At 34.3% G+C, this 19,681-nt stretch overlaps 1 protein-coding gene across 2 annotated transcripts in view; it reads right to left on the bottom strand.

Moving 5' to 3' along the window:
- The window catches only part of LOC128681131 (irregular chiasm C-roughest protein-like), a 53,681-nt gene extending 34,802 nt beyond the window's left edge, over nt 1-18,879 (bottom strand). The window contains exon 1 of one of the 2 annotated variants that reach the window (XM_053764772.1): nt 18,693-18,879. The gene's annotated coding sequence lies outside the window, so the exon portion shown is untranslated. The remainder of the gene's footprint in view (nt 1-18,692) is intronic. The other variant, XM_053764770.1, reaches the window with a different exon arrangement.
- Nucleotides 18,880-19,681: the final 802 nt, after the last annotated feature.

The following is a 19,681-nucleotide window of genomic DNA, read 5'->3' as shown; positions in this document are numbered from 1 at the left end:
TAACACATCTGTTTTAAAGTTGACATGAACTAGATAAGGGATTATAACGTTTAATTTTACAATAATTCAGTAAATATTTTAATGGCTTCGACACGCTAACGCTATCATATTTCCTTACGTCTGTGGGTTTCACAATATAGCCCATCCCATATGACCATTATGGGATGGGACCATAGATGGGTTTACTCCCAGTTTCTTCCCAAAAATCGGACGCGAACTCATCTAATACATATAAATATGAAAACGCTATTAAGGTTAAAATAAACTTAACTAGCAAGAGTGTGCAACTCAAAAAACTGAGTGATTAAATCTTTGCTCACAAGCAATGCACTAGTTTTTTACTATCTAAATGGGTTTGCGCCGAACTGATTGGAAAGAAACTGGAAAAGTACAGGCCGTAAACCCATCTCTGGATGGGACATATTGTGAAATCAATTGCTTACAAAGCAGCAAAATTCATTCTATATTTATTGCTGTAGTCTCTCATCCGAGCTTTCTACCAGTTGTTTCCCAAGCCGTTGAGCGTCGGAGCCCAGGGTTCGCTTTCCTGCTTTTCCGTCTCTACTACGCACTGTCGTCAGCATCCCTAGTAGTCAGACCATTGTCACGCATATCATCCTTGATGACATCAAGCCAGCATTTCTTGGGTTAGCTCGTTGTGCCAGGGCCAGGCGACAGCGGTATGGCTAAACATTTGATTTGCTGTATGAGTTTAGAAGTTAATCCAACCATTTACAAGCTTGAATTTCAAACAAAAATTACTTTTGAAAGTTCTGATCACTGGAGCAAGATAGGTACCTTATCTCAGATGATGATTTTAATTTATTAATTTTTATAATATACATACTCAAAACACTATGGTAAAATAACGAAAATAATATAATGGTTTTTCTAGGCTCTAAGGAAGTACGTTGTGGATGTTCTAGCCATGGAATTAGTAGATACTCCGTTGCAAGTAGAACCTACTAATTCCATGGGTTTTATAATATTGACCATAGATTTAGCTAATATTGAAATATTCATCAACGTCTTTGGCTGTCAAAATAATTATGATCGGTCACAACACAACTTTTATAACAACGAAATTCATTAAACCTTCCGTAAAAAAATATATAATCCTTAATTAAAACAGTTTCAACAATGCCTTTAATAAATGGTGCAAATGTTATACATATTACTAATACTAATAGTAAACAGTCGGGTTTTCTCAAATAAAACTAAAGCGAAGACGAAAAGACCACATAACCTATTCTTTTCTTGGTATAATTTGGAAGAAATTGCTGAGACACATCCGTATATTGTGGCTTTACTGGACAAAAGCTTACACTTTCGTTGTACTGGATCCATCATAAGTAGTGACACAGTGATAACTGCATCGAGCTGTATTACCATAAATCTGAGGTACATAGCTAGTGGATTATCTATAATAGATCTAGAATATATAAACCAAAATTCATTGAAAAGGATACATTCAATGAAAGTAGCAGGACTGACTGATTCATCAGCTAATACATTTGGTTTAGTTTACACCGAATCAAATGATCTGGATCTATACTATGGATCTATAGATCTGTACACATCTATTCAATATTATATAGAGGCTAGACAATTTATAGCTGTGGGTTTCGGAATACATCCTGAAGCATCTGCGTATGTGATACAAAAAAGGTATTTCAATCGTACAGAATGTCCAACATACGATTACTTTTGTGGGATTGAAATTGAGCGTAAAAAATACAAATATGAGGATCAGACTTTTGCCAAAGGTGGAATGATAGAATACGCTGGAACGTTAGTAGCGATCACCGGGAGAAGATGCCGTGTTACGAACCAATATATAATTGATAATTGTGAAATGTTCACACCAGTTGGACTTCTGTACATACAACATGAAAACATACGCAGAAAGAGATATCCACGATATGTTGAAAATATGATATCCCAAAATAATATAACAATTCAATGGAAACAACACGTAATCGAACAAACAACGACTATAGAAAATTCATATTCTTTTAATAATGTTAAAAATCATATACCAAGGGAATATATTGTATGTTTAATCTCAGTAATACATGCTATATGAATTTCTTGTATTGAATAATCTCGAGATAGTCCCAAATTGTGTATGCCTATTTTTAGCCTATTATATAAGTCGATATCCAACAATACTATTACACTTTTTCATTCATATCGATAACTAACACTGATGTCAGATTTTATTACTTAGTTTGTATGTAATATTTTATTTGGTTGAATCAAAATGTATGAAACCAGCGACTCCGAAATTCCTGGCATCATCTCATTTGCTAGAAAAGAACTAATGGTTTTCAAATGGCTAAAAATACATTTTCCGAAAATAGCTAAAAACACTAATGATTAAATTCTCTTTCAAAGAAAATAAACAAGATCAAAATCGATTCAGCCGTTTTGCTGCTACTATAACATTGACAGACATACAGATATACAGATATATATTTTTTAACTTCCCTCCTTCTGTTGTAAGGGATAAAAAACAGCAATTCTCGACATTCATATCAGTCGTAAGAATATTATTTTTATATATTTACACATTGGATATGACGTACTCGTATGTTACACTTTTTAAGTCGATTAGGTTAAAAAACGGCTGAAGACTACTAACATTATAAATGCGAAAATCTTTCTGTCACTCTTTCACAGTTAAACCGCAAAAGCAATTTTGAAAATGAAATGAATTTCGCAGGAGGATCTGCGGGCAACAGCTACTTTGAATGTGTAGATACAGTTTTCAGACATATTTCTTAAAATGTCTACTTCAAGTAACATTGCTTCTTGCCAAATTTCTTAAGTCCGGCAAAAATTCTTGGGAGCTTATGTGAAACAAAGCAAGGAGCAACAAGTAATGGAATTATTATGTCTAACCTCAAGATTTTGTACTTTTCGTAGTTACCTAGGTAAAAAATGCCACCACCAAGGCTTCAAAATAGACAACACGCGTGTTAAAACTGGTGTTACAGGCATTGATAGGACCACTTGCCATCAGGTGGGTATATTTGTCTGCTTGGCATTATAAAAAAAACCATCAGTTGTGCCGTCGATCGAACATTCCGATTTATAATTTTAATTCCCTTCAAGACAATCCATGTATCAATGACATAACCCATCCACCCGGACCTACAACACAACCCAACGACTGGATATACCACAGGGATATACACTTCTACACGCACAACATAGACCGGATTGAACTGCTCGGCTCAAAATGTACTTCTTAAATAAGAACTGCGCGGTAGAAATATGATCGATACAGAAAAAAAAGTGAAACATTATGGTATGTTGGTTATTTTTACATCTCTGCCTTTGACTGTCAAAAGAATGATGAACAGTCATAAAAAGCAGCATAAAATGGTACACATCAACGAATTGTATTAAAACAATTTGAACAATGATCCGGTGTACTGGAAATGGTGAAAATCTTACACATATTGCTCATAATAGTAATAATAAGCAATGGAGGTTTTTCGAAAAAATCCAAACCCAAGAAAATCGCAAGAAAAATGATCAAGAAGTTTTTCACTTGGCAAAATTTGGAAGAAATCGCGGAAACTCACCCGTACATTGTGGCCTTACTGGACGAAAACTTATACTTTCTTTGTACTGGTTCTATCATAAGTAGTGACACCGTGATCACTGCATCGAGCTGTATAACCTCAAGTTTAAAGTACGTAGCTACTGGAATATGTATAATAGACGCAGAATATATAAACAAGAACTCATTGAAAAGTATACAATCAAAAAAAATAGCAGGACTTACTGATTCACCAGCTAATACATTTGGTTTAGTTTACACCCAATCAAAAGATCTAGATCTCTATTACGGATCTGTAGATCTATACAGGTCTATGAAATTTTATACAGAAACAAGACAATTTAAAGCATCAGGTTTCGGGGTATACCCTGATGCGTCTGCATACGTCATCCAAGAACGAGTTTTCAATCATTCAAAATGTCCAGGTCACGATTATTTTTGTGGGTTTGAAATACAACCCAAAAAATATATAAATGAAGAACAGACGTTTGCTAAAGGTGGAGTAATAGAATACGCTGGAACCATTGCAGCAATCACCGGGCGAAATTGTCGTATTTTAGACAAAAATACCATTAAAACCGGTGAAGTATTCACTCCGGTTGGCGTTCTTTACATACCTACAGAAAACAGGCGCAAAAAACGGTTTACACTTTACATTGAAAATGAAACATTCAAAAGTACTAGCGAAGAAACAGCGATGATAGAACATTCTTATTCTTATAACAATGTTAAAACTTATGTTCCAATAAAATATATTGTATATTTAATTTTAGTAATATATACTTTATGAATTTTAATGCGTTGAATATTCACCTAACAGTGCTATCACCACAAAAAATAATATTTCTGTAGCCTATTCCTGATTAGTCGTTCAATAATACTGTAGTGCTACGCTAATATTTCTTATATCGACTGTATTATTAAAAACGGATGTCAAATTTCATTTAAATCGCCTAAGGCATCTATAATGTTGTTATCTAAAAACATTGTTATTGCTTAGTCTTATAACTACAGGCAAACAGTCTCTTATTAAAACTGCAGCAGTGTCATATTCTTCATCATCAACAGTTATCATAAAATCTCGTATCTAGTAAATCTAGGTAATCTCGTTTCTCGTAGCTTTGTCGTTTGCTAGACAAGGCGAAGTGCTCTCTAAAAACTGGGTGGGTGCCCTCGGCGAAGCAATGCAGTTATTTTACGTCAGTTGACGCCTTCAGCTGCAAAAGGACCAAGTCAAGCTACTTAAGAGTAATTAATAACACATTTAGGCCGGGACACCTGAATAGCTTTTCCCTTTTGACCTTGTTCAGATCAGTGCGACTCGAATTTTGAACAACGATATTCTCATCAGCCGTTTTGATAATTTGGCTATGTGTTGGATATTGCATCTTTGTATATTTAATTGGGACCTATTCCTGAGAGGACCATCAGATCATACTTCACTACATATTACTACTACATTGTATAAAACAAAGTCACTTTTCGCTGTCTGTCTGTATCTATGTATGTTCAAATCTTCTAAACTACGCAACGAATTTTGATGCATATATTTTTTATTAGATATTGTGATTACTGAGGAAGATTCAGGTGTATAAATTATTGTGGTTTTACCCGAGCGAAGCATAGATTAGCATTAGCTTAAAATATACCATTGTTATGGAATCTGAAGCAACATGGACATATTCAACTCTGTACAGTGAGGGCCAGGTGGTGAAAAACTTGCAAGATTTGATAACAACCAGACAGACATCGGGACACGAATCAAAATAAAAACTTGTAAAAATACAGAAACTTTTAAATTTTCCTAACGTATCACCGTCGAATTAGTAAGTCGTGTAAACTGATAGTCCAAGATTCGTTTCCGATAAGGCGACAACACCGTCAAAGTAATTAAAACTAATTGGACTTGGACCAGTTATAATTTATGCATTTTTTAAAGCAAGTTATGTAAAGATTCGGTTTAGGTTATAAGAGGGAGCAAGTTTTTATTCGTCTCTAATTCATAGATTTAGAATACTAGCTTTTGCCCGTGGCTTCGCCTGTGTAAATTTTCCGGGATGAAAGGTATCTATGTCCTTCTCCATACTTCAAACTACATGTAGTTATAGCGTGAAGAGGTAACAAACATACTTACTTTAGCATTTATAATATTAGATTATGATAACTGCATGGCAGCCTTCTTATGGGAATCTTTTTTCTAGTATCACTACAATCATACTACGAATGTTCCATTGAAAATTGAGGCTGTGATGAGGAAATGAAAAAAAAAAACTGTCTCTTTGTATGTGTTATGTTCTACCGACTCTGTGACGACACGATACCAAATATCATAATCTATCATCGAAACTCTGAGCTGTGGTGACCGCTACCCTGTATGCTTGCATAATTGTATGAAAAAAATCTATCGCTCCATCTACTACTGTAGCCTTACCTCAATAAACTACTTTAACTAAACCATTCAACACACCGTTTGATTGAATAGTCAACAGTAGCCTAAAGTAATACTACAGTGGAGAGATATATCATTTTGATATCATAATATTCGAAGGTGCCGACTTCGATTTGATTAGGCTATTAGCGCACCATTTTGAATCGCACCGATTCCGTGGTTCCGTTTATTATTTACTAGCTGTTTCCCGCGGCTTCGCCAGCTTAAATGCCCTCGGGAACAGTTTTTTCTTCGTATTAAAATGGAATTGGGATAGTTGAAATAGCGTGTAGCGCCATCTAGTGTTTTTATTGCAAATTTTATTTTATTAGCATTTAGCGCCACCTATAATTGTCATAATTAGCAATTTTCGATTTTTATACCTCAACAGGAAATGCTCATCAGGCTGAACGACTTTTGTTAAGGTGTAATTTCTTTATTTCCGAAAACTTCGTGCCTATGTTGTCTTTCATGATGATATCAGCACCCCTCAATCTCAGGGTCGAAGATAGTTCCAAAAGATTGTGGCCTTAAACTCTCTTTTGTCACCGCGTGTTCTCGGTTTCGTTCTGGACTGTGACGTCGCAAAGCCCGAAATCGTCATAAGAAATAACCTTAAAATTTTGAAGATTCTGCTGTGATTTTACAGCTTGTCGAACGTGAACCCTCTGGGAATACTATTATTACCTGTCATTTAGTCGCCTCGTACGATATCAACGTATATATTAGTGATCCTATTCGAAGGCGGAACAACACGCTCAAAGACCTTAAACTATCGAAACAAAACATAAAATAGCTTTTTAAAATTCAACAAATTATCTACATTGAGTGGAATTGGTCGGCTGTCGATACGAATTTATTTGTTCACTGATACAGAATAGATAGCGCAACATTGTGATGGTTCAGATTTCATAGATAACATTTTGTTTATGGTTTCCGACCATTTTTTGGTACAGGTTGTACTTTGCCAGTTTACTGTTATAATGGCTACCTATAGAGTTTTATTATATTTAATGCTCCTATTTTTTAGTATTTTTTGTAGAAATATTATATAGTACTAGCTTTTGCTCGCGGATTCACACGCGTAATTTCCCACGGGAGCAGTTATTTTTCCGGGATGATACCATTTTATATTATTTTCCTTAGTCGCCTCTTACGACATACGAGGGAGGATACTGAACGGTAGTCTATGGCAGGAACTACACGCCCAAACTATTTCCCCGAAGCTATCCCCATCTAATAATAACCGCCGGAACGAGGGTCATTACAGACAGACAAACATCTGATACTCGGATGTATTGGTGACTGATGTGCCCGGAAGCGGCTGGTTCCGTTTTTACAGTTATTTTGAGGTTATTACCAGCACAGGCTATCATTACTATCACAGAAATAGTGTAGTAGGTTCGAATCCAGCTCGTGTCACATGAGTTTCATGAGTTTGTATATCAATCTGATTCATGTATAGTAGTTTTCATCGACCACCACTTGCTTCCAGTGAAGGAAAACATCATGAGGAAACCTGCACACTGGTGGACAGTTTACTTGTCATTAGAAGACATCTGCTTCAAAATTGAGTTGCAACTTTCCACCCGAGACATTATATTGCAAGTTTAATAAACGTTTGTAAAAGTTTTTTTTTTTTGCCAATGCAAATTTTGATTTGCACCCTTCCTTTATTTTTACACTTTAGAAATAGACTTTATTTTGACTCCTTACCAAAAAATTTTAGGCCACGCGAACAAAGTCGCGGACATCAGCTAATAATAAATATATTAGGACAAATTTTGAGACTTGTGTTATGTGGGATACTAACTCAACGATACTACATTTTATTACAAATACATATATAGATAAACATCCAAGACCCGGACCTATCAGAAAAAGATCATTTTCCATCTTGACCCGACCGGGGATCGAACCCGGGATCTCTCGGTCAGAGCCAAGCACTTTACCACTACGCCACCGAGGTCTAAAAATCATATATGAAAATCATGTTGGCATATTAAATAAATAAATAAATAAATAAATAAATATATTAGGACAAATCACACAGATTGAGCTAGCCCCAAAGTAAGTTTGAGACTTGTGTTATGGGATACTAACTCAACGATACTATATTTTATAACAAATACATATATAGATAAACATCCAAGACCCGGGCCAATCAGAAAAAGATCATTTTCCATCATGACCCGACCGGGGATCGAACCCGGGACCTCTCGGTTCAGTCGCTAGAACCTTACCACTGCGCCACCGAGGTCGTCATATTATATATAGTATTATTACTATATGATGTTTTTTACCGTTTACTACACCCATGTACAGTCAACGGCACATAAACCTACGCTAATTCGTTGCAATGAAGGCCTCATGAAGGGTAACTAGATGCGCTGTTGTCTGTACCTCGGACTTTATGGCGGACTACCATATAATTTGCGTGAAGCAATATAATCAATAGTTGCGTTTATTACTGCTCATTATCTACCGTTTTTGCTGACCGTGGAAAAATAAGTCATTACTTAGTTGTTACCATACCATAGATATAAAAAATGAAAGATTTTTAGTTATTACTGTTATATAACTACAACTTGTAAATGTTAAGAAACTTTTCACTGGATTATTATTAGTCTAAGTTGTTTCCCGCGGCTTCGCCCGCATGAATTTCTGACGGGAACAGTTGATTTTCCGAGATGAAAGATACGCTATCTCCTTCTCCATACTTTGAACTATATGTATGCAAAAATTCAAGAAGATTGGTTGAGTAGATAGAGCGTAAAGAGGTAACAAACAAACAAACTTACTTTCGTATTTATAATATTAGTTAGGATTAGGATTTCACAAAAAAAGCCAGAAGTTCTGGTTATAGACAATAATCAAGTTTTTATACTAACGTTGCTGAAACCATAAGACTTTCAAACTCCGTGGCGTAAATCGTGCTATCTGGAGGCCCTGGGTTCAATTCCCAGCATAGACAATTATTTTTATTTGTAATAACAGATATTTATTTATACGTGATTCTGAATGTCTTGTGTGCTTAGAGTGTGCCGTTGTGTGTCGTCAATTTGAATGAATTCCGACTATAGACAAATGAACTCGTCCGTATAGAAGTTATGATATACGACAAACACAAAGATGTATTTATTTATTTTATGTACTTATTTATTTATCCTCTGGCCTCCAACTATTATTTATATTTGTTCCGGTCCTGCTTTGTAGTTATCCAGTTTTTGCTAAACCCGTCCAAGTCATCTACCTCTATATGACAAAGTAGCTGCGCTCCGGGGCTTTGCTCCAGTGGGAATTTCGGCATAAAAGTATGTGTGTATGTGTTACTCCAGGTTATATTCTACCCGTGTACCAAATTTCATAACAATCGGTTCAGTAGATTTTGCGTGAAAGAATAACAAACATACATACCTACACACAACACATTCAGAAAACACGCAATAAAGCTGTGCAGATTTATATCGTACTTTCTTGAACAAATAGTGGAATTTTCTAGAAAGTTTGTATGGGAGCCATTTCTTAAGATATCGTAATACGTGTTGCATTTTACACGTCGTACTAGAATAGGAGCAGCGAATAACATGTCGTGCCACTGCTTTGTAAACACACGGGAGAAAAGTTTGCCGAACGTGCATTAATTATAACCTGGAATATTTTCAAAGCTAGGTAGAAACGAATGAATATTGAATATTGTTAGTGTAAAATCACACAGATTGAGTTAATCGTAAAGTTAGAGAATTGTGTTATGTAATTTAGCTCGGCGAATATTTTATGGCATATTATTTCTTATAAATATGTTAATATTTATAATTTAAGCTGAAAATGTTGATTACGGTCATAAATATATATATAAACTTGTAAGATCTAGGGCAAAACCGTTGAAAATGTGGAATCGAACCCGGGAATCCCAATAAAGCAATCTAGGATGACCACAAGCTAGAACTAAAGAGATCGTCAAAGTGTGATTTATATTTTGTTTTCCAAATTACGTTACATTTTTTATGTATACAGTCTCTGACTCGCACTAACATTAGTGACTAAATCAGAAACTGCTTTGAACTGTGTACTTACAAAATTTCTGTGAAGAGACATTGTAAAAATGTATTACAATAATGGTCAACCTTCAACATGTCGCCAAATGCAGACTGCAGAGTTTCCTTTCAAGCCATATGTTCGATCATATTTTTTGTTTGCTCGACAGAATATGCCTACGCGAGTACGATCCCACCGTGTTTTTCTTGAAGCCCGGGTGCCACGCGTATCTATGCAAATTGCATTACAAATGTTGCCCCGCCATTTTGTTTTTACAACAACATAAAATTTGCGGCTAACAAGCCCCTAAGGAAAAATAAGCTATCCGCCGTGATTGGCTCAGGATTTCACGTGTTTTTTCATAGAAAACTTGGATTTATTTGCCAAATCTTTATGCAAAACGCCTCACCCTTTAGGTAATGTTGTAGTTATTACTTTGGTTGTAACCTTCAGTTTTCTAATAAAACTTTAAAGATATAGGCTCTCCATATATGTATATGGCTTTACCCAAATCGCTTGTTTAAAAAAAAATGTCCATTCTTGGCTCCGTAACGCCACTTTGGTTATATTTGTGTTCTGTTCAATTAAAACTAAATAAAAGTGTTGTTAACTTTAAACTACTTGCATTTAATTTCCACAAATCCTACTAATATTATAAATGCGAAAGTTTGTAAGGATTTATGTGTATGCATGTATCAAAAATGAACCCCTCAAATGACTTTAACGGGGGGGTGAAAGTTTGTATGAAAATCATATCTGTTCCGCTTTTTCAGCTACAGCTAAAAGCTAGGTCAAAATAAATTCTTGTTTTTTTTTTCCAGATAAAACGAACCGAAGTTAGCGAAATCAAGACATCAAGAAGCCTTATTAAGTGGAATTATTGAAAAACTTGAAACACAGCCGACCAGCGGAGTAAACAAGCATTGATAGGGCGTCTCGTTTCTTGCTTAATAAGATTTCATATAGCTCTTTACGGCTTCCTTTGAGAGGTGATAAAAATACGTGAAACGAAAGTACTACCTATAAACAAGCCGTTGACGAGTTTCCTCGATGGGAGCCGTTCAATGGTGCACAATGTACACGTGTCTACAAAATTTCAGCTCCATCGGTTGAAAAACAAAATATTTAAATGATTCAATTATAATATGAAAATAAAGGGATTTATTACTTTACCTATATGAATATGTTGCTGTCTCTCTTTCATCTGAGCGCATTCCTAATTCCTTCCTCGGCCGTTGAGCATCGGAGCCTAGAGTTATAAAGACATTCTAATATTGTTTACTTGTAAGAAAAAAAAAACGTAGTTTACAAATATATTAACGGGACATACCTGGCATGAACCGTTTTATTTAAAGTAGCTGACGTTTCAACGTCTTTGCAGTCGGATTTCTTACACACCACTTTTCCTTCGGGGGTTAAATCTCAAAGCCAGACGGGAACCGCCAAACCTAATGGAGGTAATTGCACTATCGTGCTGCAAACTTGATCGATTAATCGTTAATCGCCACGCCACATTACCCATTCTTTCCCACGGGCTCTAATCGATTCACTCGACAAACTTTAGTGTCGCTAATCGATGAACTATTAAATTTTTTCAGCTGTGTTCCGTTGTTTGCTTTGATTAGCTGGTCTTTTATACTGTCGAGGGAAAAAAAGGTGATATTTTTTAGAGTATATTCCTAACTTAGAATGTACGGTGTAAATCCCGTCCTAGGATAAAACCCCTGCACATCCCATCCCGTGGAGATCACACGAAGCGGCTAAGGAATAAAAGACATAGCTGATGGGCATTAACAGCATTCCCCTAAGAGAGTTGACGTCAGGGAGGCGGCCGGTCATGAAATCACAGCTGAATTTTCTAAATTAAACGTTTTTAATGCACACCTTGGTCTTAGTGGCGTCACAGCAAGACAGAAAACGGTAGCACTATCGTAGATCGAGAGCTAACTAGGTACAATAATAATATTTTGCTGCTTCGACAAAAACATAGACCTAAAAATAAAAAGAAGTGTAAAAATAACGTCCCCTTATATATAATCCGGATGGAGGCATTGTAATCTGCTCTTAAAATTAATTTGGCGATAGAAAAGCATTTTTCTGGGACCATCAAGTATTAATTAATCTCGCTTCGCGCTCTTAGGAGCATCTTACGAATTATTTCCGTGTTATTTATAGGGTGATCCGATCCGAGACGAAAACAATTTTGGGCAATAATTTGATAGTAAAAACACACAGAACCCCTTAAAAATATTAAGACATTCAAATAGTAACTCAATTTCATTTTGTCTACATGAATTTTTAAGGTCTAAACGTGGTCTAAGCCAATAACAAAATATTATCTGTTGACAAATTCAAAATTTGACACTACCTAGTTAGCTACCCTAGGGTATACCCCGGACGATGTAATATCAAATTTTATGTTTTTGGCTTCGGGCGTCACATCCGAGTGGAACACGCGAGAATGATTCCCTTATCCTTGCCAATTATAAATTACATTAATGCTATGTTGATACGAGTACCTACATCATCGAAATTTAGAAGCTTAGGCTTCTGTCAGTTGAGTTCAGTCTGTGTATTCCTTTCCATAGACATCACGACCATTTTGTATAACTTTTTTTTTAGTTTCAACAGTCCGTTTGTTTGTAATCAAATCAAAGTAAAATTTTAGCTACTTTCGAGTGTCTCATCTAGAGAACTCCGCAATGCGGTTTACTGTACGGGCATTATTTTATTGTCACGCGTTAAATGCATTAATTAATTATTTTTTTGTAACAAGTTTATTAATTGTTAGACAAATTAAAAAACTTCCCGTCTTTCAATATTAATATTTCGCTACTACTTTTGAACGGCTTACCCGATTTTGATTTGATCAAATTCAAAATTCAAATTCAAATTACTTATTTGCCTAAATAGCAAATTGTAGTTCTAATACATGTTCTGCTTCTATATAGCCTGCAATTATATATATATATATATATATATATATATATATATATATATATATATATATATATATATATATATATATATATATATATATATATATATATATATTTTATCACATTAACAGACAAATGTCATTTTATATATCAAAATCATACATGCACTATAATGATTAAACTAGTTACAAGTTGCCTCTCTCCAAAAATTCTTTTATATTATGGAAACGTCTTTCCATCAGCTAGTTTTTAATATTTTTGTCAAACTTCTTTATCTAACATATCTAAGAACCACTGCATAAAAATTTACTATAGGCTATATTTACCACCAGTTGATGAGCTACGGTGCCAAGTTCACAGACAGATACACTCAAACTTATAAAACTCCTCTATTTGCGTCGGTGGTTAAAAAAACCGCCCTTCATCCTTTAAGTGTCTATAAAATCAGTTGCCAATTCGACATTTCATGATAACTTTAATCAGGAGTCTATTTGTAAATTATTACAATGAATCAATTTCTGATAGCTTAGTCATTAGATTCGATATCACCAGTAATTTAAACAATGCATTGAATTTTAACCGACTAATTAGCATGGATATCCACAATTTGCTGATGTAATTAGGATATAGGCAATTACAATAAACGATTATATATATATAGGTAAATATATTTTAAAAACAAGGAGAAGGGGGCACCCATTTAAATATGATTATTATTCTGCGCACTTAAAATTAACGACAAAGTTGACGATGTAACCCACCCCTTAGTAAATAAACCTTTTAAAATCGAGTCAATACGAGCCTAAGAACAACTAGTTCATAAAAACAACGGATTAACTGCAAAGAATTAGGGGAATTAAAATGCAGACAACAGGCAATTAGTGAAGTGAGTCAAGCAATAATGCCATCCGTTTATTAAAATTTTGGCCGGACATTCCTGCGTTGATGGAGCGTTAATTGGTTGACGCAGATCTGGACAGCGTCATATTCCGTGCAACGAGACGAATTTCCTTTTTTTTTTTTAATTTATTCATGCAAAATCGTGATGGAATTATAGGTTTTGGTTGTGACGAACCGCCTTACAGAACTGTAAGTCACAGCTAAACTTTTGGCTTCCCACCTTACAATTATCGTATTAATGTCAAGTTATATAAATATTTATTGTTTGCAGAACATAAAAAGAAGATTTTTATTAAAATAATAATATATAAACGCTCAATAAATATTCTTCTTCTTGTAGAGTTGTAGAGTGTGTTATTACTAAAATGGGTGTTTATGTCAGATATTATTATAGTCGCCTAAAGGAAATCAAAATTACTAGGTCTTTGTATACTAGAACAAGAATACAATCATTGAAACCTCACCTACATTCATATGTTTCTAAAAGCTTTCAAATTAATGAAGTTTCGTTGCTAACATCCACCAGTTAAAACGCTTCACGTTTTTAGTTTTCACAAAAACGTTCCGTTTTTTTTATTTGTGAAATTATTTTTATTCGCCTTCTTTTTTTGTTTTCATTTGCCTTTGTAACGAAGGTGTTTCGTGTGTTTTTCGATATTTAAATCGAATATTCGTTTTGTTGGCAACAGTATTTCGATATTGAAAATGATTTTTTTTGTACATTTTTGTTCCTTTTGTAGCTGTTGATTCAGAATACAAATGCAAATTTCATTTTATTTTATTATTTGAAGCGGTGGTGATCAAGAGGAATATTATTTAACACTAGATGTTTCCTGTGAAGGAAAACATCGTGAGGAAACCTGCACACCGGTTGATTATTAACTTGTGTGTGGAATGGAGAAGGCAATGGCAACTCCATTAATGGCCACTCCATTAATGATGCTAAGAAAGTTGTTGTGCGTGTTAATTCCACGTAATGACCCTCAGCCATGAGGAATACGACTATGAAGAAGTTCCCCAGGGCTTCACTCTCGTGGAAATTTTGAGAAAAAATATAGCCTAGTAAATATTGCCCGAGGCTTCGCTCCCGTAGGAATTTAGAGATAAAATATAGCCTATAGCAATCTTGGATAATGTACCCTACTAATGGTGAAAGAATTTTTAAAATCGATTCGGTAGTCGAGATTACCCGCCTCAAACATACAAACTCACTAACTCACAAACGCTTACCTCTTTATACAATAGTATAGATAGCAATCTTGGATAATGTATTATTGGATAAAGAAACACAACGAGCCTCAAACATCACTCATAAACGTATAATAATTAAATACACAGTTTTACACACTACATGTTTACCTAAGTTGGGGAAAATGTATGGATCAGCTACAAAAAGTTGTTCAGTACCATCGACTGAGCATATAGATAAAATAAAGCCAACGTATAAGAAATCACCCTGCGTATAATCATCAAATAAATCACAATTTATAGCTAAAATATAGTCAGAATTAATAAGTATTGCCAATAATTCGAAATCAATCTGAATCTGTTATTATTCCATACGTTTAACAGTTCGTTTCATAAACATAAATCATTCAATGGTGATTCTTAGTAACGATTCTTTTTTTATTTTATATCAATATGCGTTTGTTTTGTGTCTTATGTCTTTGTGTTAAGGGTCACGTGTTTATAATTGTGTATGCAAAATATAACACCCACGCAAAATTGTTTCCTCACAAGGTTTTTTATAAGGTCGTTCTCCATAGATTGAATCACTAACCATAATTTGCGTTTTATTTTTTTATATCTTGCGAGGGGGTTTATTGTATTCATAGTTAAATAGATATGAATCTGTGACATTGACAGCTCATTAACCGATGAATCAATATGAGTGTGGTTTTAGAAAATATATTCTACCTAAATTAGAAGACATTGTGTTTTTTTCTAGATTTTTAAGAATCTTAATCGTAAGTAATATTATAAATGCGAAAGTAAATGTGTTTGTTACGCCTTTACACTTTACCCGCTTAAACAATCTTCTCGAAATTTTGCATAGGTACATTTAGTTTGAAGTACGGAGAATAGGGTACCTTTCATTCCGGAAAAATAAATGTTCCCGTGGAAAATTCACGCGGGCGAAGCCGCGGGCTAAAAGCTAGTTACTGAATAAATTATTTGATTTGGTTTGAATTGATAATAAAAGATTTCAAAATTACCTACTTATGTAGATATTTTCTTGGTGCTATAATGAGTAGTATAAAAGTATAGCATAAACCTAACATAACATTATTTTACAAATTACCAATGGAAATATACCTCAACTAACGTAACACATTTAAACTCGTATCCCCAAAATAACCTGAACTATTTAGGGTATACAAAATAGAAGTGGCTCTAGCAATCTACGGATCAAGATGTTTTGGACGTAGTACATTTGTTAGCCAAATAAGTTAGGTACCAGTCCTCACACTGGAGACGCAAATTCAAGGATGTGTGAACTTGTATGGTCACGTTAAATTCTTTTGTCTCGACTATTACATACAATTTAGTTGAATTGGGGATTGTTTGGAATATTTTAGTTAATGGTTATTAGGATTTTGTGGGTATTAATAAAACAATTAAGTATTTTGGCCGTTATAGACAATCCTAATCAAAAAGAAATATTGTTATTTTTACTTTTCCCAAATTTCGATAAAATTTAGTGCATAATTAGAATTTATCCTACTATTAGGACATACTATGATATGTGAATTCTGTTTTTTTTTTCGGGAGCCCAAGTTTAATATATTAATATCATACCTACATTTTTTGTGCCGCTTCTTCACGTGCGTTTTAGAAGTCGGCGAAAGACTTAGTTTTAACTAAATTTTTGACGTCAAATGTAAGCCGAATTAAGAATTCTGAATTTGAGTTTACCTTCGTGAAATGAGAAAATGTTAAAAAGAGAAATTGTGACACAAAATGTGCATCAAAGTCAGCAGTATAAGTCGTTACATGTTATAAAACAAAGTCCTCTGCTGCGTATGTCTGTCTGTCTGTTCGCGACAAACTCAGAAACGACGCGGTTTTCACGATTAGATAGTGATCCTAAGGAAGGTTTAGGTGTACTTATAATTTATTATGTATTAACCCGAGCGAAACCGGGACGGGCGGCTAAATTATTCAAGAAGATCCTATCACCCTCTCATCTCTAGTCAATTGCATCTTAAAAATAAACTGATTCCACTAAAACACCGTCCACTGAACACCTGCTCTAATTATAATCCCTAACATCAAAACCTGTTGGTCCACAAAAAAAAATATACCAACTTATACCTTGAACTGTCAAAGTGAACTTAACAACTTTATTACAATAGGATTAGGGTTGAATATCGATTAGCAGATTAGATTGCGAACGGCGTATGAAACTTTGTAATGGAGCGTACATCTTGGGTCTGGCATCAAGTTGATAGTTTTCTTTTTTGATACGACTACCTTATAATGTCTTTTTTATTGAAAGTATGTTGTGGCTTTGGTGCAATGACTATTTGTTTTAATACATTTTATTTGGTTGGATTTTAATGAATATAAATGTAAATTTCTATATTCAGTGATTCGGCATATTTTATCGAGAAGTTAATGTAATTTAAATACTTTTGTCATACATGTCACTTCTTCATAGTCGTATTCCTCATGGCTGAGGGTCGTGGTCATTACGTGCAATGAAACACACACAACAACTTTCTTGGCATTATTAATGGAGTGGTTTGCCATTACCTTCTCCATTTCACACACAAGTTAATAATAATCAACCAATGTACAGGTTTCCTCATGATGTTTTCCTTCACCAGAAGCAAGTGGTGGTCGATGAAAACTACTATATATGAGTCATATTTGTATACAAACTCATGTGGCACGAGTAGGATTCGTACCTGGGACATTTCGATCCACAGGCGGGCGTCTTAATCATTACACCACCACCACCATCACCGACATACATGTCACATATGCTCTTTAACTTATTTCGAAAATAATTTACGAGATTCCAGAATTAATTTATTACGTTACAAACGTACCCAGTAAACCATTGAGGAGTTCCCTCGTTAGGAACCGATCCTGGGTACGCCGTCATGTGTGAAATGCATATCATTCAGACTTAATGTACACAAAATTTGCTACACCTGAATCCGAACAAACATTGTTATCGTCATACACACATATTTACATATGCTGCAAGTTAAATAAAAGCATGTAAAATCGGTGCTTCAAAAAAATTTACGATGTCATACAAAAATATAGATAGATATATATACTCATCATTCGACGATTTACAAAGATTTTAAGAATCATAAAAGATTTGAAATTTATGAAAAGTGCATCTTACAAACAGCCTACTAGCGCCATCTGTCGGAGTTTCCACTAACTAAACGGAACTGCACGCATTACTGTGAATTATTCATATTGGTACTGCAGTGGACTTTAAATGTTTTCTTTTTATTACAGGTAGGTACTTATTCAAAACGATCATTGCCATTACAATATTTCGAATATTTTGATACGCTATTATTACTTATGTTACAAAGTTGTTAAGTATTAAGTAGTGTAAATCTATCTATATTTAAATTATAAACGTGTGATAATGAATATTTGTTTATTTTTTTTTTTTGGAGCATTGGATTGAGGTGATTGTTGGAGAGTGCTGCATTGAGAGTGCCGCGGAAAACAGCTAATTATTAGTTAGCTATCAAAATAAAAAATAATAACAGAATTTAAATAAAATTGATTTAAAATAAACACGCATCATTAAATTAAATGTAAACCAAAAAATAAAACTCACCTCACGAAAAATTATATTCAAATCCAGAAAAACAATCACAACACTACACACTAAAGAAATTCATTCACAAATTGTAAATTAATAAAAATGTCACAAACAATTCGAACGCGATTTTCGAATTTTGAACGCGCGAAACGTCCAATCGGCGATCACGCGTCCGTCTCCGAATACGCCCGAACTGAACTGTTACCTTCGTAATGCCTACGTTGCATGTATTTCTGTGTGCGTAGATGATATGGCGTCTGCACTTGTATGCATTTGATGAAAGCCTTTCATGAGAGCTTGGCTAAATAGGGTATACATTGTGGTGACGCTCGTCGAGATTGCGGTTTTGATATAGTAAAGAAATATTGTGTTTAAAAGGCAATATGAAAATCGTCTTGGCGGCTATTTTGTTCTCGGAGATTATCAATATCACAGGTATTGGTATGTAACTATATCCCATTTAGCTTAAATATATCATGTCGAGAAAATCTGGTGTACTCAGATGCAATTTCTCGCAATATTTAAGTACTTTTTTATTTGTAATATATGTGTAAGATCGCGGTAAAAATTAAATATATTTTTGTAACCGAGATTTTAAGACAAAAACGTCGAAAAATATTTACATTATTTACTATTGGACAAATTATACTATTTGTCCCAAGTGATTTTCTTTTCGATTTAAACCATGTCCATAAATTGCTTAATTATAATTTTTAGAGGATATTGCACCACGCGTGGACTAAACATTCATTGTGTTCATCATTGTAGTCATCAGTTTTAGAGCACTAAATGTTATATTTACAGAATAGATGTAAATACAAAATTTTGTATATTAATTAAAAAATTGAGGCCAAAAAACATTTTTAGATTATCCTCCTTCTTTTAGAAACAAAATAGCAGTAAGACGTAATTTTAATTTTCGACGAATTTGATTTCCACAATGCTTGATTTTGTCAATATCAAGGTTGAAAATAACAAGTCAAGCGTGTAACATAATACCTCGT

The sequence above is a fragment of the Plodia interpunctella genome, chromosome 26 (assembly GCF_027563975.2).
Source record: "Plodia interpunctella isolate USDA-ARS_2022_Savannah chromosome 26, ilPloInte3.2, whole genome shotgun sequence".
Classification (NCBI taxonomy): Eukaryota; Metazoa; Arthropoda; class Insecta; order Lepidoptera; family Pyralidae; genus Plodia; species Plodia interpunctella.
This window is presented reverse-complemented; position numbering and strand designations above follow the sequence as displayed.